This window comes from Sinocyclocheilus anshuiensis, unplaced genomic scaffold, assembly GCF_001515605.1.
Source record: "Sinocyclocheilus anshuiensis isolate Anshui unplaced genomic scaffold, SAMN03320099.WGS_v1.1 scaffold79, whole genome shotgun sequence".
In the NCBI taxonomy this organism is placed as follows: Eukaryota; Metazoa; Chordata; class Actinopteri; order Cypriniformes; family Cyprinidae; genus Sinocyclocheilus; species Sinocyclocheilus anshuiensis.
In genome coordinates this window covers 201564-229205 of record NW_015548213.1, presented here as the reverse complement: position 1 = coordinate 229205, position 27642 = coordinate 201564, and the positions used below count along the sequence as shown (strand labels likewise).

The 27642-nt window shown below is 38.3% G+C and overlaps 1 pseudogene; it reads right to left on the bottom strand.

The window, feature by feature from the left end:
• Window positions 1–10517: 10517 nt before the first annotated feature.
• Window positions 10518–27156, bottom strand: LOC107653782 (uncharacterized protein C18orf63-like; annotated as a pseudogene).
• Window positions 27157–27642: the final 486 nt, after the last annotated feature.

The window sequence follows — 27642 nt, the reverse complement described above, 5'->3', positions numbered from 1 at the left end:
ATATATATATATATATATATATACACACACTATTTAATAATTCTATAATTCTAATTATATACATTATAAGTGTGTATGTACAGTATATACTGTATGTATGTATGTATGTATATATATATATAAATAATTATAAGAGTATATATAATTATATACTCATATATAATTTGAAGAGTATCTACAGTGTGTTAAGAAGCATGAAATGTCTCTCAAGGAGAAGTCTGTATCGAGAAACAGTGTATTATGACGGACCACAGGCTTTTTATTCCTTGACAGAATCCTAAAACAATTTGAGATGATGTCTAAGATAAGCAGAAGATCAATTTGCTCTTTGCAGGACATAATTGATAGTGTACCTAAACTATGTGGCTTGTAGAATAGAGGTGTGCTACTGCCAGATAAAAAATACCTTAGACATACACTGAAAGAAAATACAAAATGTTACAGACTTGGGCATGAGCTCTTTTGACTTGGGCCTAGCAACCATTCAGAACAACCTAGCAACCGCAAAACACCATGCTGAGACTCACTCAAAACACCAAAGCAACCAAAGTAGTGAACTAGCAGTGGAAACCACCAATAGAAACAGCGTTGACAAGTCAAGTTAGCTTTACCATCATTCCGCTGTATGTGGAAACATAAAGGTATGAAATCTCATGCATCATGGACCACGATGATACATATATAAATGTATTTAAACATACATATACCTAACCTATTAATGGAAGTAATCTAACTAGACACATACTTACATGTGTATACATGTTATGTATACATAAATACCTCACATATCTTCTCAGTTATGTATGTAACCCTCGTTCCCTGAAGGTCACGTCACTGAGACGTCACGTCGTGACCGACGAATTGGGATCTCGCTTAGAGAGACCAATCTACTTAGAGTGTAAACTAAACGAGCCAATGCACATTGGCATGCGATAATTGCATCCAGCTGCCGCTGATCACAGCGTGAGCATAAAAAGGTAACCGGTGCAACGCATACCAGGTTTTCATTGAGGAGCCGAGCCGGTGACCCGGCCGCTCAGCGGTGGTACAGTAGCCGTGGCGACGGGACGTGACGTCTCCGTTCCCTCCTTCAGGGAACGAGGTTTACATACATAACCGAGACATTCCCTTTCAGTTGGTCACTTTGAGTCTTGTCGTGACCGACGAATTGGGATCCCTACCAAAGCGCCCTGGATGCTGCCCCTCCCAGTGTCCTGTGCGAGCCGCCTGCGCCCCTTTTTGGTGTAGGCTCGCAACAAGAAGACCAGTCACTGTTGTCATAGCACTACCCACTCAGTGAGATTGGACAACACTGGGAAAACGTACCCGTTCCACTTGGAACAGGAAGCCCCATCTTTCCTGAAGGAGGTTTTGGAACCACTTACACATATGAACATCCGTTTAGGTGCATATGGAAGATTAGAGGTGATTGTAACCCTCTTGGAAATGGCATAAGTCTGCCGGGGAAACACGGGCTCTGAGGCTACACTGTGGACTATACACATATGGGAACCACTTAGCCCTCTACATATGGAACCCAGCCCTCTACCGGTTCTCACAGATTCATCGAGTGAGGGCCTGGCGCCACGTCTGGCTGCCGAGGGGATGGAGGAGCTCAACACGGTCTACAGTAGGGACTCTGGAGTGGTTTTAGCAAGCCAACACTAACCGGGGCCTCTCAGTGCCTCTATCCGTTTGAGGTGAGAACACAGGAGGATACCGGCTCCACACGAAGGCTATAGAATCTTGCGAACGTTTTGGGAGTCGCCCAGCCCGCAGCTCTACAAATATCTGTCAGCGAGGCGCCACGAGCCAGCGCCCAGGAGGATGCAACACTCCTAGTAGAGTGAGCTCGCAACCTGAGCGGGCAGGGCACACCCTGACAATCCAGTGGGCCATCCTCTGCTTAAAGACAGCCTTCCCCTTCTGCCGGCCTCTGTAACAGACAAAGAGCTGGTCTGAGGTCCTAGAGCTTTGTGTCCGGTCTACGTAGCATCTCAAGGCTCGGACGGGACAAAGCAAAGCTAGGGCTGGGTCTGCCTCCTCCAGGGGCAGCGCTTCAAGGCTCACCACCTGATCCCTGAAGGGAGTAGTGGGAACCTTGGGCACATAGCCGGGCCAGGGCCTCAGGATTACCTGGGCCGGCCCAAAGTCTAGCCATGAATCGTCGACCGAAAATGCGTGCAGGTCCCCTACCTTCTTTATGGAGGCGAGTACAAGCAGGAGCAGAGTTTTCATATTTAAGGGTGGAGGGAGACAGCCTTCGCTCCAACCCCTGCTGCAAAAAGGAAAGCACGACCCTGATCGGACATGTTCGGGGGTCTTCTCGGCGAGAAGAACACCACTCGATGAACAGGTTCCACTTCAAGGCGTAAGCGTGTTTTGTAGACGGTGCTCGCGCCGAAGTAATGATGTTCATCCTCCCTGACCTTGCACAGCGTCTGTGCGAGAAGGCTTACTGGGGGAAACGCATACTTGCGCGGGCCCCGCGGCCAGTTGTGTGCCAGTGCGTCCATGCAGAGTGTTCCCTCGGTCAAGGAGTAGAACAACTAGCAGTGAGAGGTTTCTGGAGTGGCAAACAGGTCTACCTGAGCGGCTCCGAAACATCTCCAAATCAGCTGGACCTTCTGGGGATGGAGTCTCCATTCTACCGGGAGCGTAGCTCGTGACAGCTTGCCTGTACCTGGAATGTGAATGGCACGAAGTGACCTCAGAACCTTCCGACTACAAAGGAGGAGGTGGCGGGCATAGACCACCTTGTCAGTTAATGTACACAACGGTCGCCGTGTTGTCCGTTCGGACCAGCACGTGCTTGCCTCGTAAGCGCTCATTAGAGTTGGGGGTCCCAACTCTATCAATATGCCCCAGGAGCCTCTGAAATAGTTTCAGTGGGACCGCTGTCCTGCCCTTGAACGAATTCAAGCAGTTCAGCACCGACCGCGCACGTTCCTCTGTGAGGCGTGCTGTCTGTTCGACCGAATCCATTCCGTTCCATGGTCCGTTCGGACCAGCACGTGCTTGCCTCGTAAGCGCTCATTAGAGTTGGGGGTCCCAGGCGCTTTGGGTGTACAACAATACACAGTAAAGCGCTATATAAATGCATCATTCATTCATTCATTCAACATCTTGAACGGTAACCGGTGAAGGGCCCGGTTCAAGACACGCAGGTCCAAGATTGGTCGTAACCCACCGCCTTTCTTGGGTACAATGAAGTAGGGGCTGTAAAACCCTGTATTCATATCGGCTGGAGGGACCGGCTCTATCGCATCCCTCGCCAGTAGGACTGCGATCTCTGCACACAAGACAGGAGCATCAGCTGCCTTCACTGCCGTGAAGTGGATTCCACTGAACTTGGGGGGACGCCAGGCGAATTGAATCGCATTGCCGAGGCTGATGGCCCGCAGAAGCCAGCGAGACGGGCTGGGTAGCGCTAGCCAGGCACCCAGATACCATGCAAGCGGGACCAACAGAACCACCGCCGTACCCGCAGTGGGGCAGCGAGGTGGAATGCAGGGAACCAAATCAGGCAGCTTGTGAGCGGACCGAAGAGGGGTCTGAGTGTGCGGTGCAACGCTTACCTGGTTCCACAGTTTGGGAGAGGGTGCGTGAGTAGGGCCTTTGTTGACGCTCTCGACCCGCATGCTGCTGCCTGCTGGCGATGGAGGAGGATGAGTGTGATCCATCTGCGACTCTCCGTGCCCTCCTGGGACCCAGGGACAGAGAAAACCGCTCTCTCATTGAGATTTTCCAGATTCTCCACCTGGCCCTCCTCCGGGGGAGGGAGGGGTGCCTTCACCATCCCCCAAAGAGCAGCTTCCTCCCTCTCTGGGTCGCCCGTCCCGGGGCCTCTTGCTCTTCCTCTCACCACCAGGTTTGACGGGGGCCTGACAAGTGTGGACATCGCACGACCCAGATAACTCATGGTGACCTTCGTCGCTCGGAGCACGAGGTCAGCAGGATGCCGAGGTCACACCTCTTCTCTTTTCGAAAGACATCCTCGGATTTTTAATGACCACAGGTCATTCTCATCCGAAGGACGGTGCTTTTTGACAGTATAGTGTCCCCGTCACTATACTGGGGCGTTAGGGCCCACACCGACCACAGGGTGAGCACCCCCTGCTGGCCTCACTAACACCTCTTCAAGGCAGTAAAAGGTGCCGTCCATGACCTGGTGAGCTCCTCATGCACCTCCGGAAAGAAAGGCACCAAGGCGGGGCGCTGAGAACCAGCACGAGCCACCCCGAGAATCCAATCGTCCAACCTCGAGGTCTCGGGACGCAGTGGAGGTTTCCACTCGAGCCCTACCCTCTCGGCGACCCGGAAAAAAGCATAGCCGACATCTCCGGATTCGATTCAGCCGAATCTTCCCCTCCAGAGAGCTCTCCCTCCGATGCAGTGATCGACATCCGGTCGTCGGGAGGAGCACCGAAGGATACCGCTGGTACGCTCTTTGAAGAGGGCCCAGCGTGTTCCTTTGGCGGCTCGACTGGTTGCGACGCGCTAGAGGAGTGATGGTCCCCCGAGGATTGGTTCCCTGAGGGGTTTGCCACCACTGTAAGCCTCAGACCGCCCGTGCTACTGCCCGAAGTAGCCCACGCCTGGCTGCCGCCAGGACGAACACTAGATCGCGGCAGTGGCAATGGAGCTCCGCCCCCCTGGAGGAAACGGAGCCTGGCCCGCAGCTCCGAGATGGTCATCTTCCCGCAATGGGAACATGACTCATCCACGAACGCCACCTCAGCGTGTTTAATGCCCAGACATGTGAGGCAACGATCGTGACCATCACCCGGTGCCAGATAACGACCGCATCCAGAAACGCACGGGTGAAACGGCATCTTTAAAAAGACGATCCGTCGTCGTTACAAAGACGCACCCGTGTAAGCTCTTTTAGAGAAATAAGCTCTTTCAGGGAAATGCTCTTTTAGGTGCTGAGACACAGAGGGGAGATGGCCGCTTGCAGCACAACAGGGGGTAGTGCAGCCTAAAGTGCGCAACCCACTCGACACAAGAACGACCACCGCTGAAGCGCCGTCCGCAAAACACAAGGAGCTCCCTAGAGTGCGCTAAACTCGTCACACACGAAGCAGTTGGTAGGAGCAGAACGATGTTGTCGCTCGGCTCCAAAGCGAAAAGCTGGTATGCGTTGCACCGGCTGCCTTTTTATGCTCACGCTATGATTAGAGACAGCTGGATGCAATTATCGCATGCCAATGTGCATTGGCTCGTTTAGTTTACACTCAAAGTAGATTGGTCTCTCTCTGGTCACGACGTGACTCGTAGTGACCGACTGAAAGGGAAGCTAAACATTTATACACTTCTTGTTATAGTTAAAGGGATAGTTCACCCAAAAATGACAATTCTGTCATTAATTATTTACCCTCATGTCATTCCAAACCCGTAAGACATCTTCGAAACACAATTAAGATATTTTTGATGGAATCTGAGAGCTCTCTGACCCTCCCATAGACAGCAAGGGTCCTTACACGATCAACGTCCAGAAAAGTAGCAAGGAGATCTGTAAAATAATCCATGTGACATCAGGGGTTCAACCGTAATTTTATGAAGCTACGAGAATACTTTTTGTGCGCAAAAGAAAAAAAAAAAGACTTTATTCAACAATTCATCTCATCCGCGTCACCGTAGCGCCATTTTGGAGAGTATCCACTGAATGCAAACAGCGTATGTTGTTCTGTGTCAGCCGCACCACACGTAGCTTCGTAAAATTACAGTTGAACCCCTGATGTCTGATGTCGGATTATTTTACAGATCTCCTTGCTACGTTTCTGGATGTTGATCATGTAAGGGCCCTTGCTGTCTATGGGAGGGTCAGAGAGCTGTCAGATTCCAAAAAACTGTCATCATTCTTGTGTGGAAATGGAAACCAGACACCAGGATAGTCTGCAGATGCCTCAAGGGAGAATGCAAAAGCCCTCAAACCACAAACTCTGTAATTAGCTTATGACCGAGTTTCACGAACATTAATTCTTGAAATCGGAACAAAAATGAAAGCCATTAATCTATGAATTACAGAGCCAACATGTTGCCGTTACTCTGGTTATTCAGTTTGTTATATGGATTTACACACCAAACAAACAGTAAAATACATTAAACTCTTTACAGTTTTTGACCCGGATGCACCTCATCTAAGGCATTTTTAAACCTAAAAATAAACTTTTCCAGCCACCTAATAAAACATGTAAACACGGCAGCTAAGTTAAAACAATGCACCCGAGCCTTCCTAAGCCTTTAAGCTTCATTTTTATCTTGCAAGCAAAGATGTTTTCGGCTTTGTAAGCAAACATGTTGCCATATGGCCAGTTTTTAAATGGTTTGCAGACCTTGTTTCAATGCACTTCATGTAGGCCTGTAGTCGCTTCTGTTTACTGAGTATTTATGATGCATTGCCCACTCCTGAGTGCTGTGTTCTGATGCATGCTCAAGTTGTGGGCTTTCTGTGCAAAGGGTTCCATTACTTTTCCAGATGTTCCTGATTACTGGGTCAAGATTTTATAAATCATTTTCTAGAAGGTGCAGAGCTGAGAAAATAACTAGAAAAGTTGTATCGTCTATAAAAATTTCCATTATTTTTATATTTAAATAAACATAATGCTAAATTCATATTTTAATTATTTAAACTGCGAAACATGCCATTTACTTTTAATTTTCATGTTATAACCACAAAAATATCTTTTTTTTAGGATTTTTTTTATTACAAACTTTATAAATGTATTTTTAAATTAAATAACTTTAACAAATCAAATGTTAAATGTAATTTTTACATAATTTTCCTGTTAAATTATTTTTGTTATAATTCTAAAAGAAAATGACTATTTGTTTTAAACATACAAACAGTGTTGCACTTGCAACACTTTTTAGATTTAAATAAAATTAAATATAATGTGTAGTTAAATGAATAATTTTGAATATTTTGAATGTTAAATGTAATATTTTTGGTATCTTTTTCCTGTTAAATTATTAATATTTTAACAAGAATTAATATTTTCATTTAATAATGTAATTAAATGAAAATTATTTATTATTTAAATATTTAAAATTATTAATTTTAAATATTTAGAATATTAAATGTATTGTTTTACATTTAATGTAAAATATTTAAAATGTTAAATTTATTATTTCCTATATCATTTTCTTGTTAAGCTATCTAATTAATTAATAATGATCAAATTCCCTGACATTTCTTGGTTTTACATACATTAAGTGCTTAAACCCTGTGTGTCACAGAACTTAAATGTTACTTAGAAGAAATTTGCCATGCAGTTGAGCACCATATAAAACTAATTACATGTGAATGTGCCAGAGGCTGCACACCTACAGTACATGACCAACACTTTCGCAAACCTCTTTTAAAACGTTGTTATTATTTTACAAGCACATACTATCTACAACACTGCAGCGCTTCATGTTACACTGGGGCTGTGAAGGGTTAAGAGCAGATTTTCGAGCTGGGTGAAGACGACCAGCTGCCACCTGCTCTGCTCTGAGGCTCGGCGCTGGGAACGTCCCTCTGGTAGTTCATACATTAGGGCACATTAAGCACGGAGATCGTTCTCTGCTTGGCAGCAAAATGTAGCCATGTGTTGAGGCTGTGAGAGAGAACTACAGCGTGACCGTGCTGCATTTTATCACGACTCTGTGAGTGTTCAGCTGTAAGACATTAACCTGCTCTCAGGAGCAGCGTTCCCAACTTTCTGGAATATCTAACCCCATCATCCTTAACATGGCTCCTTCTTTTAAATTTAAATGTAATAATACATTCAATATTAATTAAACGACAGTGTAATAATTTATTATAATTAACTACAATACAAACTGACCTACTCATTCCATTTGATAAGAGATTGTTTTAATGATATTGGATGCTTAAGCAATTTCCAGCAGCATAATAGTAGCTGCAAGAGATTGATTGCATTGAGCTACAGCATAACACGCCTCTAGTGTATTGGCTTGCATGCTTGTGGTATTCTACAATTTGTTTTGACTATTTTATTTGGGAAAAATGTATCCACATACATTAGTCAACTATGCCAGCATATTTGAAATGTATAAAAAAAAATGTGAGACCAATTCACTAAAGCACTGCAGTTTTTGTGCACAGTATTTCAGTTCAAAAACCTTTGTCTTATTTCTTAACCACCCACAATCCAGTTTAACTAGGTGCTGCTAATAACACTATGCCATTCAAATATAAATTATGTAATTATTATTTACCTGCTTGAATGATTCAAAATCAGTGTTGTTTGTGTATGTTTATGCATTTGTTTTCTATAATCATAGCATCAGTTATTCACCAAGTCAGAGTTTTTCCAAACGGGGGTTTGCAAATGATTTAAATGTAACATTAAAATAAACAAAGGGGTGTGTGCAGTTAATCTAAATAAAAATGAAATAACAATATGACTTATCAAATCGTGATTATCAAATGCTGCGATTTAATTGAAGTATACTGTACAGACTCAGAGTTTTTCCAAACGGGGGTTTGCAAATGATTTAAATGTAACATTAAAATAAACAAAGGGGTGTGTGCAGTTAATCTAAATAAAAATGAAATAACATTTGATTATCAAATGCTGCGATTTAATTGAAGTATACTGTACAGACTGTTGTGGAGTTCATTTACAGTGCACACATACAGCTTATAATAATTCAATAATACACACTTAATTTACATTTGCATATTTCCAACATTTCTGTGGACTGAAATTTATAGCATTTTACCAGTATTCTGTTCAAATTAAAGGCTTGAGGGTAAGTTACTTTAATTATTTTTGTATAATAATAATAGTTCATAAGTAATTCACATGACTCCAGTCCATACATCAATGTCTTGTGAAGCTAAAAGCTGTGTTTGTAAGAAACAAATCCATAACTAATGTGTTTTAACTTTAAACCGTCGCTTCTGGCCAAAATACAAATCCATAATCCATAATAACGCTTCCTCGTAAGTCCATCTGCTGTTGTCTCTCACATCAAAATCCAGCCACATATCTGTTTGAAACTTTTCTGGACTGTTTCCATTTGTAAATGGTAAACTGTTTTCATTTGTAAACGGTGCTTGATCTATGCATATTTCTCTCCTGATTCAGATGAGATAACTTTTTCATTTGAGAAACCAATAATACAGATGGATTATGGCTGGAAGCAACGGTTAAAAGTTAAAACGTCTCGATGGATTCATTTTTTTTACAAACATGCAACTTTTCTCAAGACATTCATTGATGGACTGGAGTCATGTGGATTACTTGTGGATTAATGTGATGTTGTTATCACAACTGAATCATAATACTGGGAATTGCAAAAGAGTGAAAGAGTAAATACAATCTTCCCACATATTTCTTGCTGGCTGCTTAGCCTGGTAGACCAAATGAGAAATATAAAAAAAATCTGCAATTAATTTGGGTTATCTGCAAATAAATATCCCATCATTGCTTAGTCAATCCAGCATTTAATATGGTACTTCAATGCTTCATTTGTAAAAGCTCATAAATTACAGCAGCAGACTCCTTGACTCTGTATATTAATCTGGTTGTAAGTATAGTCTGGCAGGTCAGAACTCAGGTAAACAGTCTAAATCAGAGCGGTGGAGGAGTCCTGAGGCCTGTACTGTGAGATGAGAGCATGAACCAGCACGCAGGAGTGGGAATTTTTACCGTGCCTTGTGGCGACTGGCACCTTAACAAAAGTGCATTCAAGGGTGCTCTGATGTCAGTAAATGAACAGCAAATAACAGAAGAGCAACCGCATATGAATATATGTATTGTCTCTGAGATGAAATATGACAGACTGATTTAGATAGTGTTTTAAAAACACCACCGATTACAATTTATCAAACATATCATCTATCAATCGCTGCATGTGCTGATGCAGACCAAAAAAAGGCCTGATTCTGCAAAGTGTGGGAAACATTTTCAAGGAACATTTTTCTTTATCTGTGACGTGAGGTTGAAGACTTAAACCAAGAGTCGATAAATCAACTAACCCCTGTACGCCGCCATAAACAAGCCATACGTCAATTAAACATGCTGATAATAGAAGCCGTTGTGGTAATGAATAACAGTCACCCTGTTAGTCACAGCGTGGTGGGTAGCAAGTCTGTTTCACATTCAAATCTTTGATGTGCAAAATGCACGGCCCTTTTTCAAGCCTGACAATATTTGCCCCGCAGAAGTGCATTCTTGCTTCTGCATGACCTCCTACTTACTGCAAAGCTTTTCAAGTCAGATGTGTATGGGTCATTAAGCTCTGTCAGTATAAAGGGCAGTAGAGACAAGAACGATCTTGCTCTTTAAGATACAGAAAGCGGCGTAATTTGGCCCCTATCATTAGCCATCAAAGTGGCTGGGCCTGATTTCCATCTCAGTCAAGAGCCACTGACTCTACTCTGACTCTTCTTTGGAGTCTGTGGTGTCATTAGGGTTGAGGGAAGTCACCTTGCATTACTGTTTTCTGCAGAGCCAGCGTTCATTATTGCCAACTGAAATCCTGTATGTCAGGCAAGATCACGGAGAAAACAGGCTAGAAGCAAAATTTAAAACGGCATTTTTATCCTGTCACAAAAAATCTGCAGTAATCTCACATGGCTCATCTAGATCTTTTATCATTTTTATGAGATCTCAACAAAATACTGAAGTATATGCAATCAAAAGAAGAGATTTCAAGATAAACTCCCTCTATTTTGTCATTAAATTCCTGAGCTGCTATTTTCATCTCTTCTTACTGCATGTCAATAATTGTCTCATTTGTGTCCGATTTTACTTCTAAAGAATTTTAGGAGAAACTTCTGAGACAAATTTAATGCTTTTGCCTGGTTCTTTTCCACAGTCTTGATTAAAGTCAGAGCATGGTTTAACTAAACGTAACAGGTTAAATTTGATGACAGACAAATGACCATTGAGTTAAGAAAAAATACAAAGAAAGACATGTTTTTTTGTTCTTTATATGTAGCTCTTTCCAAACTCTGGATCCAATTAAACAACAGATTTAACTTACAAGGTCTTGCTTGAAAAAAAAAGCTGAAACCAAATGTCATGTGCAACAAATATGGTGTAACTTGTGGCAAACGCATTGAACTGTCAACAGAGTTTGTCAATGGAACAAACAAAAACTCAGTATGCAAAGTCTCTATAGTGTGTGTGTGCGAGTAACCAAACCCAACACTCCTAAGTTTCACTCAGATATTTCATGATCAGTGTTGGGCAGTTACTGTAATTTGATTACTTTTTTAGTAACGGAGTAATTTAACGCGTGATCATTTTCCAAATAGTAATTAGAGCAACTAATTACTAATTACTTTTGAAATAAAGTAATCAGAACAGTAACGTGATTAATTTTAAAAGGAGTAATCAGTAATTTGATAACATTTTCAGAGTAACTTGCCCAACACTGTTCATGACCTTTGACACCAGCTCCTCTTTCTTATCCTTTGAGCGCACATTGATCCTTCGACTCTTCAACCATGCCTGCAGAGTTGCCGAGCTGAAAACAGAAATAAGAAATAACCTTCCTAAGTTTTGTATGCAGCTTGAAAACTGATTTACGTTTTTAACAGCAATAAATAACTGACAGAATCTGCAAAAATGTCCCCCCACATTGTTTGCACAGATGTTCTACAGAATGGATGTAAACATTATACAAATGTGCTAAATTGAGCATCAAGTGCTACATTTACTGGTTGGTGAAAGCATTATAATTTATCCAAAATATTTAATAAACAAACATGTAAAGGGCAGAGTTGAGACTAATAATTTTTTTTGTGAATTTTACAAAACTGTATAAACATATTGCCAATTCTTTATAAATGTGCAGAATCTGTGTAGACCAGCAAATTACTTGATATTAAATGGATGAATAAATATTGAAATTTTTTTATCGAACAGTACACATAATAAAATACAGTTAACACAGTATTGTATTGCACTATACAGTAATATTGTAAAATTATACAATTTAAAATTTCAGTTTTCTGTTTTGATATATTGTAAAAAAAAATGCAAAGCTGTATTTTCAGCATCATTACTCCAGTCTTCAGTGTCACATGATCTTCAGAAATCATTCTAATATGCTGACTTTCCACTCAAGAAACATTATTATCAGTGTTGTAAACACTAGTGCTGCTTCCTTTTGTGGAAACCATGATACTTTAAGGGTTCTTTGATGGATAGAAAAATTCAGAACAACAACATTTATCTGAAATAGAGATATTTTGCAACATTATAAATGTCTTTACTGCCAGTTTCAATTAATGCAATGAATCCTTTTTTTTCATAAAAGTATACATTTCTTTTAAAAAGAACCCAAACTTTTAAATAGTAGTATATCTGTGTGTAAACCATAACCTGAACCAGCCATGGCATCATTACGTATCACACAAATTAAAGATCTGATATGGGTTTATATATGGCTGCACCTGTTAGTAGCCTCCATCATAAAGAAAAAAATATGAGCTCATCTTCTCTCTTAATGACATTCAATCAAGACCATGAACACATGCCAGACTTGTAATGGGTTTCATTTATACGATGCGTGCCAATGAGCAGTCACACTGCTGGCCTCTGGACTATAGCAGACTGTTCTGCCCTGCAAAAGTGAAACATGGCAACGACGCCAACACTCCAACTACAGCTGTGAAGTTTCTGAGTTAAAGATAACACCATGTTCTTATGAAGACTATTTCTATAGTACATTTTATAGATGTGCAATGGTCAAAAAAGAAATAAAAAATACATAGAAAAACAGACTGTAAGTAATATACCGAAAGTACCTGATTGCTCGTTGCATATACTTCCACATCCTGCACACTCTGTTTGAGCCTCTTTCGTTTTGACTCAAACGTGTCTCCCTGAAAGATGTCGAGACAGGATCCATTAGAAACATTACACCAGATTTAATCATTCATGAAGGTTCATCAATTATTTTCAGGAAACTGCACCGATTAATTTGCCTAGTCTTGCTAAATCAGTGCCCCACTATCCCATGAGAAATATAGCAATCTGCAAACTAAATTTTGACATTTTCCAAGTGATAAAATGTAAGTGGTGCTTGCCTGTGCAAAACTTACCATGCATTTGCTAAGAGCTCTGTTTTTGTAAGTTTAACTGCTTAGAAATTAGGGCCCTATGATTTCTGCGATGCAGAAAACGCGGACAGAATCAAGAAATCTGGTCATAAAAAAGGAATTTACTGTATAACGTCAAAGTGTCTGTGAATATTAAAATGCAAAAAGTCTATTTGATTGTTCGATTAAATATAAGAAAACTGTCTTTGGACAGTTAAGAGCAGCAGAAAGATGGAATTTAATACCTGTTTATATTAGAGAGTGTACAACATTTAGTATTTTTAAAACTACGCTTAATGTATGGCTTAAGGAAAGCCAAATATGTCATCACTGACCTGATTTTTTTCAATTTTATGGAGTGTGATGTGATAATGTATGTATTGTATTGTTTGTGACTGAATATTGTAATTTTGTAACAACCTCCTGCCCAGGGACTGCAGATGCAAATTAGCTTTAAAGCTAATTCTGGCACAACACTTGTGTTGTGCATTGTCCCTGTTAAATAAATGAACTAAACTATTTAAATATGAAGTCTGCATGTTCTGCATGTCTCTGTGCTAATAAGAACGACAGTTTTGTCCGGTACACACATAAGCAAGCATATTGTTTTAAATCTTTTTTTTTTAAGGAATAACCACACAATTTTTCCTCCATTTTTTTATTTTAACTGTAAACCTCTGTTGTGCAGCACTTTGTTTGCTAAAAAAATTAAAAGGAATTGCTTAATTTTTTTTTTTTTTGAATATAATGTTTTATGTCTTCATTTGATTACCACCATTTTGGTAATAAATTGAAAAAATCACTGAATTTGGGAAAACATAATGGAATTGGAGAAAAGATAAAACATGTTTCATTGGGCATCTAAAAATAACATTTTTGTTAAACTTTTTGAATAAACTTTCACAAGTCCGCACTTACGTATAATCGGATTGCGCAAATAGTAAGCATATTTGGCGTGCTGTCCTGAGGGAGGGTTCCGAGCCCGAAATATAGTCCGAAACCCGAGAACTCCCCCAGTCCCTAGTATGGAATGAGAATAGTTTAAGAGTGAGGAGTTGGGGTGGAGGAGGAATGCCGGAAAACTGTCATGGGACAGAGGGGAGTTGGCTGTATTAGGGTTAGGGCATACGTATCGTGCTAGTTAAGATGATTAATTAAATGAGCTCCACCTGTGCTGAATTGGTTGATTATCTGATCATGCTCCTCCCGAACCTTGTTAATAAAACATCATGTAATTGTTAAATGTGACCCTGAACCACAAAACCAGTCATGAGGGTCAATTTTTTTTTAGGAGAGGACAATATTTGGCTGAGATACAACTATATGAAAATCTGGAATCTGAGGGTGCAAAAAAAAATAAATATTGAGAAAATCATATTTAAAGTTGTCCAAATGAAGTTCTTCGAAATGCATATTACTGATCAAAAATGAAGTTTTGATATATTTACGGTAGGAAATGTACAAAATAGCTTTATGAAACATGATCTTTACTTAATATCCTAATGATTTTTGGCATTAAAAAAAATCGATAATTTTGACCAATACAATGTATTTTTGGCTACTGCTACAAATATACCCCAGCGACTTAAGACTGCTTTTGTGCTCCAGAGTCACAAATGGTACACGCTTAATAATTTCAAATTACTGGACATGCCTTTTGATTACTAAAATCAAGTGAGTAAATCAATAAAATGCACAGCTTACTTACTCCTCTATTGCTGGGGATCTCAGGCATGATGTGGGACTGCATCTGTACTAAAGGCAGAGTAGGGATAATCGCATTGACTCCGCTGTAGGTCTTTTCCTTACACTTAGAAAAAGGTAAATTCATCCGCTCCGGGGCTGGAGGCCTGGAGAACTGGTTAGAAGAGGCTGGTGGTGTGGAGCAGTGGGGTTTGGAAGATGATGACAGACAAGTAGATGACAGAGGCCTTATAACTGCTGTCAGCTTCTGCTCTTCCGGCCCCTGCTGCATGCATCTCAGTCACGTTCCCATGGTGGGTGTGTGATTTGTTTTTGAAGATTGGCACAAGCTTTGGTCTCGGAAGTGCAGATTGTGACTGGATGTGAGTAAAATGAACATTAGTGGGAGATGAAGAGGACTGAGTTGCCAAGTTGGAGGACGTCCAGTCTTTCTGGTCAACAGACGAATCCAAACTGGATCTCTTTTTCTTTTCAGTCTGTTTTCCAGTTGAGTCACACTGACTGGAGCGGTGTTGCGCTGCATCCCGTGGGCAGCTGCTGGGAAGCTGGTTCAGTACAGCTCTGCTGCTGTTTTCTGTTGTCACGTTTGCAGGCAGGGGCTCAAAGCACTAGAAATGCAAGGAAAGAGGAGTTTGTGAATAGGGAAATATTTCCTGTGCAAAAGTTCCTATGTAAGTGTGCAAGTTTGGTTGATTCTGCGCTGATGTCTACAAAAATAAACTTTTAAAGGTTCACTTAAGTTAAATTTACTGTTAAACTTTCATGAAATTTCTTAAATTATGATTATAACTACTCCAAAATGACATTGATCAAAACATAAAACTTAAGCCAAAATTTATATTTAAATATATAAAATGTGATATAATTTATAAATATTTCAGATCATTTTAACTACAAAATAATACATTTATTTTATGTAATAAATCACCTGTAAAATTATGGCATTGTGCATTATTTTTAAATATATATTTTTTAATTATAGTATTATTTTTAAGTCAAATGTTTTACTTTGCCTAAAAGAAATAATCCACTACAACTACTCAATTAATATTTAAATAATTGTCAATATTTCATTTTACTGATAAAATATAGAATTGCTCCAACATGCATGGCAACACTTACTGTAAATAACTCCCAAAAATCCTGTTATATTATGGCAGACTGACTCTGCCGCCACATCTGTGAGCTTTCTCTTTCTCAAGAAAATACTTTCTCGATTGCGAAATCTGTAAGGTTCCTCTTAGTTAAACAATTATTTGTGCTGAACATGTATGTTGATAATGATGCTGGCACTAGTATGCTTTTGTACATCCAACATAAATTAACAGTTAAATTATTAGTCAGTTAATCATTGCTGCCTAATGTTGCCATTATCAATCATTACAGTCTATGAGATTAATGAAGGCTTCCTCTGTGCTAGCTTTCCATCTGTACTAACAAACAGCGCATATAATGTTTCAAATCACGTTTCACAACATTTGCCAAAGTTGAATAACATCAACCCTCAGCTCTGGCCAGTATAATTTAAACCTTAACCCATCTGGCTGACTGTTAGTCTCTCCTCCATGCGCCAACAACAACTAACAGGAAGAAATGATCTAATGTAGTATCACTACATTACACTTTCACTGTGGGTTTAGGCCAGTTATTATATTTTCAGAAAGTTTAAGATTTTGTAATTATCATCTACTAAACAAGGGATCTTTATTCTTGAACATTTGCTGTTTTATGAAAGGACACTTTTTAAATACTGTATTTATCTTTAAGACAAAGAAAACAATATAAAAAGCATTGGATGCAATAATCAATGCAATGATATTATAGCTAAAGCTGGCGATGTGTCCTCAAAAACTAGATCAAATAACTTGGGTGAGTTTTTGATCTCTGTTTATTTGCTCACAAACTTTATCTTTTGTAAAGAAGAGGGGGAAATGGCATAAGCCTGATCTGGGTCACTGATACACCACTGTGCATCCCCTCAGAGTATGTGCACCACCCTCAAGGCCACGTCTTTGACTAAATATTGCTGTTTGGTATGAAGCTGCAGTCATTAATAAGCATTGCATGTGCATGAAGTGTTTTGAGATGCTGTCTCTTTTGATCACTTACGTGGGCGGTTGATGTATTACGTGTCCAAGGACTTCAATCAGCATCAACATTTCAGATTTATATGGGAGTAAAAGGGGGATCATCTGTCTGAAACTGGCCAAGATTTCTTTTAATTTATTCACCATAATTAATCACATTTACTAGATTCTAAATCAGGCCATCAAGGCTGCATGCATAATTTCGAAAATTAGCTTTACAAAATAATTTTAGTTATAAATTAAGATTTAAATGTATGTAATAAATGAACTCCAAAAGTGTGGCTATAGACAATCAGCTTTTAATGAAAAAGGCTTTATCATATTTATTATTTTTCCTTTTGTCTCAAAGAAGTAATCTACTGCAGGTCCATTTAAATTTTAATACATTTAAATATTTATTTTTTATTTATAAAATATGGAATTGCTCCAACATAGATTGTAAAAGAGAATGTGCATATCATCTGCCTGTAACTGATCACCATTTCTTTTAATTTATTCGCCAGATTTAATCAACATTTTAAACATTTTTACTAAATTCTAATTGTGGTATGACAAATAAATTAAATCAAGCCATCAAAGCTGCATGCATAATAGTTAAGAAAATTTGCTATACAATAAGTAATCTACTGCACGTCCATTAATATTTTAATAATTTTAAATATTTTACTTTTATTTATAAAATATGAAACTGCTCCAACATATCATGTATCTGTAACTGGTCTTTTTTTTTTAATCAGGCCATAAAAGCTGCATATAATAATTAAGAAAAAACATAACATGCGATATCAAATCATTTGTTTTATATTGAGAATAGCATGCCACACCAGTCGACATGACAGCTTTCCAAAAGTATTTAATGTTTGCAAAACATGTTTCTAATTTCATTTATAAAGGGATTTCTACTGTCTGCATAATCTGCTTGTTTTTCAAATCTGGATAACACATGCATCTCAATAGTTTTGGAACATGCATCCATAAAGCAACATATCCAGTTGCATCTGTGCTGCAGATGAGCATATTCATAACAAATTGGGCAATGTCAGAAGTAATACTAAGCAGCAGAGTGCAGTACTTGATGTCAAATCCAATTGATTGCTACTTTATTGCTATCAGCAGGAGAGTAAGCTGAGTGACAGCATGTTTGTGTTTATGGACACGTGTGTGTGTGTGTGTGTGTGTGTGTGTGTGTGTGTATGCAGTACCCGAGTGTCTGGTCTGTTCAGTTCATTGCTGTAGTAGCAAGGCTTGCAGGTCATCCGCACTGAAAAACCGCACACACTCTCCAGTCCGGCCTGCAGATCTGATACGATGGTTCCCAGCATGGTTTACCCCCTGCTGGTCCACTCTGGGAAAGCACTGTACAGGCTGAGTGCGGATGCAGCACAATGGATATCTGAGCAGGAAGTCAAGGATATTTATTGCCAACATAGAAAAAAAAAGCAATGCAGTTATAAATAAACAAGATCCAAACACGGCATGATTAAAAATGTATGGTTTCTTTATAATCTTTAATTTGTCCCCGCAATGTGTAATGTAAGTGCAGACCTGATTCATTATGTGCAGAGATCTAGCACACGTGTGAAAATGGGTGTTATGTAATATTAATAACGAGAAACGTGTTTGGGAATAGTGTTGAATTCCCAGAGTTCTGGGACTCATTGCACTGGGACGAAACACAGATGAAGGCTGCTCTGACTATTACTTCAGTATAGAGCTTGTATACTGAGTATAATATGCAGATTTTCTTTATGTACAGTATTGTTTAAAAGTTAGCTTTTTTTTTAATGAAAGAAATAAATATTTTCACTCAGCAAAGATTAAATAAATTGATAAAAAGTGACTAATGACAATTAAAATGTTACAAAATGTTCTAATTCTAATAAATGGTTTTCTTTTTCTATTCAATAATACCGCAAAAAAATGTTAGCAGCTAAAGCAGTTAAAGAAGTTTCTTGAGCAACAAATCAGCATATCAGAATGATTTCTGAAAGATCTTGTTACACAGAAGACTGGAGTAATGATGATAAAAATACACATTTACACCACAGGAATATATTACATTTTAAAATAGATTAACATAGAAAACAGTTATTTTAAATTGGAACAATATTTCACAATATTACTATTTTTACTGTATCTTTGATTAAATAAATGCCTTTTTTTTTAAAGCACTTGGCCTTCTATTTATGTAGCAACCAGAAGAAATCATTTCTAACATCTGATTCTTGATTCATCATTTAATTGTATTGCCATCAGGATTTTCCCAAAATTGGATTAAATATTTAAAATAACCATGCAACCATTGAGAAGATAATTGTACATCACTGATGAAATTAATGCAATGTAATAAGGTCACGTGGCAATAATGTATCATACTAATGCTTGAAATGTTGCATAATGCAAACTGTTTCACATGTTGGCAGTGTTCAGTGTGCATACTGTAGCTCAGTATGTGATGCCAGTTCTGCAGTCTGAACATTCTGAAGAGTACAACCCATCTCATGTCCACTAGGTGTCATTATCATGTTGCATGAATGTCAGTCAAAACAGTCTGCTGTACTACTTTTCACATTCAATTTGTAATCCATCAGTAGAATTTATGTCTGAAAAACAATTGATTTTTTTCTAGCAAAAATGCCTTCAGATTGATGATAAAATTAAAAGTGTGTTGCTGCACTCTAAAAAATGCTGGGTTGTTTCAACCCAACTTTGGGTCAAAAATTGAACCCAACGGTTGGGTTAGTCCATATTTGACCCAAAGTTGGGTTGAAACAACCCAGCATTTTTTAGAGTGTGTAAATGGAGCACAAGAAGATCATAAATTGGTGTTTTGGACAAGACTGTACCATTTTACTGAGAGCAAATGTTGTGCTATAAATAGCTGAAATTGATATCTTATTGACAGGGAAGTGATCATTAACTAAAACCTTTACTAAATGATACGTGAACAGCTTGTCACCTATTGGTTTACAGTACACACTGCAGTAGACGACTTCCTCTTCGCTTACTGAGGGCAGCTGATATCCATACTAAAACCAGAAAGAGAGACAGTTAAAGAGACAGACAGAAGAGCAAGACAGAGAGTTACAGAGAGACAGGAACATTTATACAGTTTAGTGAAATTAAGTAAAATAGTTTTTTAATGGGCAGATTATCTTGCATTTGTCTGTGTTTGTGTATATTTGTAAGCAAGCTAGCACTTTCAAACTAAATATTTGGATGTGATTTAGGTTTAAACAGACGGTGTATATACAATATAAATGGGTAATCGTGCATGTCTGCACATACATACAAATTTTGTTTGATAAAGCCAAGCCCCACGACTGAGTCTGTTAGTGATCAAAGGTTACATTGTGACCTCTAAACCAAACAGAAGTGGATCAGAGTGCTAAACACACACACACACGGACACACACACACACACAAACACACAAACACAAACACAAACACACACACAAACACAAACACACACACACACAAACACACAAACACACACACACACACACACACACACGCACACACACACACACACACACACACGCACACACACACACACACACACACACGCACACACACACACACACACACACACGCACACACACACACACACACACACACGCACACACACACACACACACACACACATTAACAGACTGGCGAGAGAGTGCAACACTTCCAGAATGACAGTCAATTTACAAACTGTAAGCAACAAAAGCTGTGTCAGACACTGAGACACCATTAACTGTCAAGCCATGCTGTTTTATTTGAGTGCAGCCCTGTGCATAAATAAAAAATCCTGAAACTCTCTAATGATCGGTAAATTGTTTGCTCTAATTTAATAATGCAGTGAGAACTGTTCTGAATTTGTTGGGGATTAATTATGATGCATAACAATCACAATAACTCACAAGTAACCCACATGACTCCAGTCTGAAAATTAATGTCTTGTCAAGTGAAAAGCTGTGTGTTCGGAATAAACAAATCAATCAAGACATTTTAACTTCAAACTGATTTTCATAATATTGCTTCTCCAGAGAAAAGGTCTTCCTGTCCGAATCAAGAGAGAAATATGCACAAATCAAGCACTATTTACAAGCAAAAACAGCTCTAAACAAATATGTGTGAGGATTTTGATGTGAGAGGACAACAGGAAATGGACATTTTCACTTAAGGAAGCACTATTATGGATTATGGACTCATATTTTGGTCATGAAGAGAAACATTTTATTGAAAACACCTTGATGTATGAATGACAAAAACACAGCTTTTGGCTTCACAATACAGTACGTTAATTAATGGACTGGAGTGTGGATTACTTGTGGATTATTGTGATGTTTTTATCAGCTGTTTGGACTCTCATTCTGACGGCACCCATTCACTGCAGAGCATCCATTGGTGAGCAAGTGATCTAATGCTAAATTTCTCAAAATCTGATGAAACATACTCATCTACATCTTGGATGGCCTGCGGGTGAGTAAAACATTTTCATTTTTGGGTGAAATATTCCTTTAAACTTTGGCACAAAGTCTGAACACTACTTGTGCTACAAACATGAAACAAATGATGGGGCTTATTGAGGAGAGGTGTGCACTATTATTTTCTGTAGTGTTTACCATGTTGTTCCAGTGCTTTTGAAACTCCATGTAAGATTGGAATGGGCTTTGCTGTGGAATCCTGTGACTGATGCTAATGATTTGGCCTTTCTTCATTTTTTCTCACACACACACACACACACACACACACACACACACACACACACACACACACACACACACACACAGAAACAATGAAGGAAAAATATTGATTAATTTGTCTAAATCTGACACTGAAAACAAAGGAGATTATGATTAGGACCTTTTCCCTCCATGATGCCCAGTGGAGCAACAGTACAGCTTTAGAAAGTGTCTGTTGTAAAAACGTAACAACACGGTATAAAGCAGTCTATTCACACATGTACACATATACACAAACACATACCTTGGCAGAACGTGGCACCAGTTATTTGGCATGACTGTATCCAGCACAGCATCATTAGTGTGGAGGAAGTTTTTCACCACAGGAGAAGGAATATCAAAATCCTGTATCTGGCAGAAGACAGATGAGCATAAATTAACACCACACACAGGAACAAGAACAAGAAATATTGCAATCTGATAGTCTTACTGTGAATAACTGGTCTCATTTATGTCAATTATTATTTCAATAATACAGCTATTTGTTAAAATAACTATTTACCAAATGATTTTATGCAAATATGATGCTTTATGTATCATAGCTATATATGCAGGAAGTAGAAATGCATTATTATATTTATACATGAACATGTTTGTAATGAATATACTGAAATATACATAGAATTCGTTACTGAAATTATTATATATGATTTATATTTGATATGCTTTATTTATATTGTTATATACAAATAGTTTAAATTAATATTTAACTTACCTTAGATGTATTTGAGTATATTCATAACATTTGTGTAAATCGATTATGAATAATGACTCATTTTTATGCTCATGTATACATGCATATACAGTATACATATTATTTATATGCATATTTGTTATATACTAAATAGTTTACAATAATGTTTAAATAATCTTGTTGAAAACAAGAAAATGAATATAACAAACAAGCACACCACTTGGATTCAGCTAGTCATCTGAATCAACATTAACAACAATTAAGAGAAAAGCTTTTTCTTCTCCTGTTCATTCAGCACAATCAGGTTGACGTAAGCTAGATAACTGACTCAGGCATAGGACATGATCTGAGGCAAATGTGTAATGCATGACAACGGCAGTAAATTGATTCATAGGTCATAAGAGGCTAGACTGGAGATTGTGAAAGCAGGCTGGAGGTGTTTGAATTCTTACCACAGCTGGAGGAAGTCTGACTGTGTTGGCTTCCACACTGACACACAGTTGAGTCTCAGTGAGACTCAGCTCAAGCACTGTGAATAAATATACAACAGTATAGATGTGAGCACGAGGCAGTAAGAATAAGAAAACATCTGTCTGTGTCATCATCAGTTACTGAGTGAACTGTGAAAGTCATCTAGGCTTTAGGGTAGAACGCAACGTGATAAACTGTGGCTTAATATGTGACTTCGAAAAAACAAATGATTCTCGGATAAAGCAAAAGAAGTACATAATGTGCTAACAGTGAGCAAAACAGCACAAAAGATATTGTTTTCACTAGTAGAAATACATTTAAATGTGTATCTATACAAGTACTCAACCACCTTAGTCACTCCTTGCCTGCGATCAAGAGAAATCCCAGTCTAACAATGCGAATACAAACGGCGGTGTCTTTTGCCAAAGTATACAGATGCCTCCCACCTACCAACCGCATTGCGTTTTCCAGAGTCACTGAGGAAATCTTTTTCTGGGAAAGAAGGAAAAACTCTAAATACTTCTAAGAGCCATGAACGCAGCTTTAACTGAGCTCAAGGACGGCACAACACACTTTTTCAAGGCACGGCCTCCAACACAAGGCCATCAGACTGTCTGATTATCTTATCATGCACTCATTTGAACATTTTATTACACACATTTTATACATAATTTTTTTAAATACCCAATCAATCTTAGATGAGAAACAAAAGTGAACGACCTTCTAATTGACTCTTGATTAGAAGAATCACACATACTTTCCCGATTAATTACCATTACTTTAATTAGTAATTGTAACTGTAATTATGGTGTGTTAAACTGGCAGAGTGATAATTCATGACAACACTGTTGAACTCCAAAACTTGATGTGTGTGCTCATTTCCATTAAACTAAGCTGAGCTGACACTTGCTGACCTTGAGCCAAGGCAAACCAAATATTAGCTCAGTAAAGATGCAAGGATCATCCAGTCTTAGACTACATGAATTACTCATGTCTGCACTATTAAGAAGGCTCAAGGTGAAGCGACAGTTAAGATTACACACCAGCTAAATCAGCCACAAAGTGAACTTTACTCTCAGCCTACACTAGTGAATGACTGCCTTCACATTCAGTGAGCAATAATTGTGAATTTCTATTGCCTTTACCATGCACAGGCAAAATTCAGCTTGATTTTTTTTTAACATGGAAATGTTTCAGGCTCTTGTAAGTATACTGGCTCTGGGATATTGCCCCTCACCTGCTATTAGATATTGTCCTGCTTTGTTCCATTTAGGGGCCAGTCTAGAAGTCACAGAATAAGACAAACACGTCTGCAGAATGGTTGAGCTACAAGGCAAAAAGAAAGAGCACAAATGCTATGTTCACACAGCAGGCAAATGTGGCCCAAATCTGATTTCCAATTCTGATCTTTTCAATTCAGTTCTTTTGTGGTCCTAAATCAGATACAGGTCTGATGTTTTGCAATGCAACCTCAGTCAGAACATTATTTTTTTTAATTCATTCAATTCTGCAGTCATTTATAACGGTTCAATATTTTAAAGAATTATTTATCTACTGTAGAATTTGACATAATTTGCTCATATATATATATATGCATTCCAAATAAATGCTGTTCATTTGAACATTTAAATATCACAGCTTCCACATAAATATTAAGCAGCTGTATTTGTATTCAACTGTTTGACTGATGACAATAATATGATTAAAATGATTTCTGAAGGATAATGTAACATTAAAGACTACAGTAATGATGCTGAAAATGTAGCTTTGCATCACATTAATAAATTATATTTTACAATATATTCACACAGGAAACAATTATTTTTAATAATAATAGTATTTCACAATATTATTGTTTTTACTGTATTTTTGATCAAGCAAATGCAGTGACGTCTTTTGAAGGAGACTTTCAAAAACTTAAAAAAAAAAATCTTCCTGATCCCAGGCTTTTGAACTGTAGTGTATGTTTTAATGCAGTGGAGACACAATTCAGGCCAGCCAAATATAGTAGGGTCAGACTGAACTCATGGAGCAACGGATATTTGAGACATTTTTCTGGACAAACAAGACAGATTCTTTTTCTTTAAACTAACCTGTAGACCATGTGCAAAAGCCTGGATGATACTGCTCTTATAAAATGCAATCTAAGACCAAGTGCAGGGAACAAAGAAAATCAGAATGGACAGTTAAACAAAAATGGCACGTTTAGGCCACTGTAAATCAAACACTGACCAACGCTAGTGATCTAGTGAAACACACAAAACTTCATTCAGTCTTTTCATTGAGTTGCGTCGATACAAAGGCATGTCGCCTTTCTCCTTTTGGCTACACATGTACAAAAGCCATGGAAGTTACATAAGCACAACATAGTCAATTATTCACCAGTGCACCCACTGAAGTCTGACAGCACATTCACAACATTTGTTGTGAAGGAAAGGAGATGACAGAGTGTGCGGAATGTGCCTCAAATATTTTGCTTTGCATGGGACATGCCTTTGCACGAGCCGTGCTGACACGCAGACACACATGCACCCTCAGATGAAAAGTCACGCATATGCAACAGCACAAACTTCTCTGACAGGTGCACATGCACGCAAGGTGATGCACATATCACGAACACTGAGGGAAAAAGAAGAACAATAACATGTTTTGAGCAATATAAATCATAAATGTTTTGCGTGACATGGACTTTTTTTAGTAATCGATTTTGGCGCTAATTCAAATCATCATTAAATATAATTATGTTACATTTTATTGAAAACAATTTTATGAGCAAGAGCACTTGCATTTTAGGACCTGTATGTACGTAGGAATACAACTGAGAGACACAAAGAATTATGGCTGTTAGCTGTAATGAAAATAAATATTTCTTCAGCCTTATTTCTGCGAGCATCGTGAATCTATGGAAGCTTGTTTTGCCATGGGATAAAAATGTACTTCTGACTTTTTATCGCGCAATTCAGTCTTTTTTTCCAGCAATTCTGACTTTTTCTCAGAATTTTAAGTTTATCATCTCTTTCAGCCATAGAATAAAAAAAAACTTTTTATGTCACATTTACTTTTTTATCTTGCACTTTTGAGCATGAATTGTGAGATATAAAGCAGGCTGGTTTTCCTATCTAACGTCACAGGACAATTATTAATTATAAAAAATAAATAAAAAAACTTTTTTTTTTCAATTTAAAGCTGGCAAATATAACTGATATCAGAAAATATATCATACTTACAGTCATAATAACAGTGATGCCCCCAAAATGGCCCAACACTGGAGAAGCAACAATGTCTGAATGCAAGAGAACAAGCTCCCTGAAAGACAGACGGAAAAGGCTTTCATATTTCAGAGGTCAAGATAATGAAATATTCTAGATTCATTTTAGAAAACATCCACGTGGTCTGTTCAGCTGGTCTCACAGGCTGAAGCAGTAGTGTAATGTTTTATATAATTAACCTGCTGTTGTGTTAAAAAATCTGAGTACCCTTTTTGTGTTGGGGGCCCCATTGGTTTCCATTCGCCTAAAAAAAATCAACAATATGAAAAACACTAAAGAGTCATATGTATTTATGAAAAATACATAAAACCTATTGCAGCTTGTAAGAGTTATAAAATATAAAAGTAATAAATTATGAATTCCTATTATGTTAAAAAAATATTTCCTTTGTGATAGGGGTCAATTTGACCCCAATATATTTGTTAAAAATTTCCTTGATTTATTTTTATTTTTATTATTTTTTATTATACCTACTTGTAGTGACTATTTGCACATTGAGGTGCACAAAACTACAACTAAGTAAAACACAGTGTACTTGTACTTAAATAGTACTTTTTTTTTTCTTTCTTTTTTTTTGCAAATAGAAATGTATCCCTATTAGTATAGTATTTATCCCTATTTGCACTTAAGATAGCCTCTGCCTTTTTATGTCTGGTTCTCTCTCTCTCTTTTTTTCTTCAAAGTGCTTTTTGGTGAATTGCATGAGAACCAAGCATGTTTTTGTACAGCCTTTCCAAATCACATTTGTGTGTCTAAACATGCATATTCATAAAGGTATAAGAAAAAGCTATAAAATCTCCAAAAGAAATACACAGTTTAACCAGTGTTTCAAGCAGTTAAAAATCGAGTATGGGTCAAAGGGTAGCTACATAAAGTCAAGCTTCAACATATAAGGGTCTAACAACAAGGACAACAAGGGTCTAATCGCACTTTATGTGCCTTTCATCACAAAGCCTAGGCTATTAGATGACATTTCTAGATCAATCACGAATCTAATCAATATGTGAAAAACCAAAACTACAGTTTTATAACCAGCACACATTATATTCGAGAAGAACAGATTTACACAACATAAGTTCCTCAGCTCCGGAAGATTGAGGAAAAGCAAAGACTGTGTCCCACTCATTCTGAAAATAAAATTATGAGGGTTAATTTGGTCAAACCAACACAGTCACTGATCTGTGACCAAAATAAGCTATTATTGCTTAATCAGAGACTATTTTGGTCCAAAGACAACATGAAATTGTGCGCATATTCTGTCAGTTATTACCTCAGATAAGACAAAACTCTGTTATAACTCTGAAAAAGTGTAGCGTATTACGTACATCGTGTTGACAGAAAGAAAGAAAGAAAGGGTTAGTTTTACCCCAGTTTGAGGTTATTATACAACAATAATAAGTGCTGAGGTACTAGAGCGCGAGCTTTTGGCGGCAAGAACGAGGAGGCTCACGTGACAATGTTTCAAGTGAACATACTCTTATCTGACAGAAACACCTAAACAAGATCAACAACGGCGGATAAAATGACTTTAAGGGCAACACACGTCCTAACGGACATCACTAGATTAACGAGATGGCGATAAACGGCAACGCTTCCGTAATTATGCTCTCGT